Source organism: Euprymna scolopes, chromosome 33 (assembly GCF_053919585.1).
Source record: "Euprymna scolopes isolate OS-2025 chromosome 33, ASM5391958v1, whole genome shotgun sequence".
NCBI lineage: Eukaryota > Metazoa > Mollusca > Cephalopoda > Sepiida > Sepiolidae > Euprymna > Euprymna scolopes.
In genome coordinates, this window is record NC_136514.1 from 32,762,148 (window position 1) to 32,764,349 (window position 2,202).

General features: G+C 35.8%; 1 pseudogene; it reads left to right on the forward strand.

Annotated features, from left to right (window-relative positions):
* Positions 1–1,637: 1,637 nt before the first annotated feature.
* On the forward strand, positions 1,638–1,774 carry LOC145258484 (U2 spliceosomal RNA; annotated as a pseudogene).
* Positions 1,775–2,202: the final 428 nt, after the last annotated feature.

Consider the following 2,202-nt stretch of genomic DNA (forward strand, 5'->3'; position numbering starts at 1 on the left):
TGTAAGGCTCCATTAGACTGCTTTGAAATTAAATAAACTGTGGTTATTATTGCTACTGTAGTGGAACGTGCACTGGCGGGCATCAACGGAAAACTCACGCGTCTTTAAATGTTGGGTAAGTGTCATACAGTGGCGAGCACGGTCATCGATAGTGGTCATTGCTCTTTTAACCCGGTGACTTTCACTTTATGTCAGGACACGGTAAAATAGTAGTAGTAGTAGTAGTAATAATAATAATAATAATAATAATAATAATATGAATAATAATACCATTACTATTACCACTAATAATAATGATAATACTACTACTAATTGTAATGAAAACAACAATAATAATTACAATGAAAATGCTAATAGTAACATGACTACTACTAATATAAATATTATTAATAGCAATATAGCCTTTAAAGTTGGTTAATAATAAGACTACTACGTATAATAATCATACTACTATTACCACAAATAATAGCACTAATAATAATAATAATAATAATAATAATAATAATAATAATAAAAATAATAATAATAATATAAATTCTAATAATAACAATACTAATATTATTACTACTACTACTACTACTACTACTACTACTACTACTACTAATAATAATAATAATAATGATAATAATAATAACAAAAATGTAACGAATATTCGAAGAAAGATTACGTGTGAATAAAAGAAAATTTGAATAAAGAAAATGAGGAACAAAAACGTACCGAAGAAACCATAACTGTACAAAAACGAACACTTGAACAAACAGAACGCACACATGTAAAAATATTATATTGCACGATGTAAAATATTGCCGAAGCAAATTGTGAAAACTTGTTCAAACACCATTGTATCTATTTTAATTTATGCTGTGTGTGAGGACAATTCTTTTTAGTCGCGTGCAAGCGACTCTATAAGTAACTCCGTCGGTCGGTCTGTCGGTCTGTCTGTAACACTTTTGTGCTTGACATTTTTGCCAAGATAAAAGTGTAGTATCTGTTCCGGCAGATACTGCAAGCAAAAACCATATGTGGGAGCAGCCTCACGTATAACACTTTGGTCAATGTAGAGGCAACCCTTCATACCAATTGTCAATATCCAACTCCACTACTCCCCGGGGAGTTGGTCCATGCTCAGTGGGGGAGCAAATAAGTACCCTTTTCTTTACCTTTTTACGAAAATCAAAGTGTAGTATATGTTCCGGCAGATACTACAAGCAAAGACCATATGTGGGGGAAACCCCACATATAAGACCTCGGGAAATGTAGGGACAACCCTTCATACCAATTGTCACTATCCAGCTCCCCTACTCTCCGGGGATGGTACCCATTTCCCCCTTCACTCCTCACATTAAAAATCGGCCTTGTGCCTAATTTTCTCGGTGGGGGAGCAAATAAATACATTTTTCTTAGACTTTTGGCCAAGATCAAAGTGTAGTATCTGTTCCGGTAGATACTGCAAGCAAAGAACATATGTGGGGCCAACTCCACATATAAGACCTTGGTCAATGTAGGGGAAAGCCTTCATACCAATTGTCACTATCAAGCTCCCCTACTCCTCGAGGAGTTGGTCCCCATTTCCCCTTCACTCTTCATATTAAAAATCGACCTTGTGCCTAATTTGCTCGATGGGGAGCAAATAAATGCTCTTTTCTTGGCCTTTTGGTCAAGATCAAAGTGTAGTATCTGTTCTTACTACATGCTCTACTTATGTTTGTAACTTTGTGATATAGAGTGGGGTATCACTTTTCTGTATTAATTTAATGTAAAATGATCACCACTTTACAACCAGTCAGTCTCAAAGCCATTCAAGTCATTCTCCAGATCATTCAAGTTGTTGTTTTAAAGATTCCAGTTATTTTTTAAGCATTCAAGTCATTCTTAAGATCATTTAAGTTATTCTAAGTCATTTACTTTTTATTTATCGGCATTGCTTGAGTCCAGTGGCAACGTGAGACCCGAGACTGACTGGAAACACTGCTGAGATAAGCAGAGAGGACATACAGCACCATGGAATTCCTAAATGGTCACCCAATTTAGTACTGACTAGGCTCATCTTTGCTTAACTTTCGGTCATTTTAGTTTATCTTTAAGAATTTCATGTCAATCCTACATTCACGCATTCATTCATTACACGACAGCACGCGACTAATGGCTATCAGCCTTGTTTTAATAGAAAACTAGCAGGCCGCCCGGCGTTGGCCGGTCGTA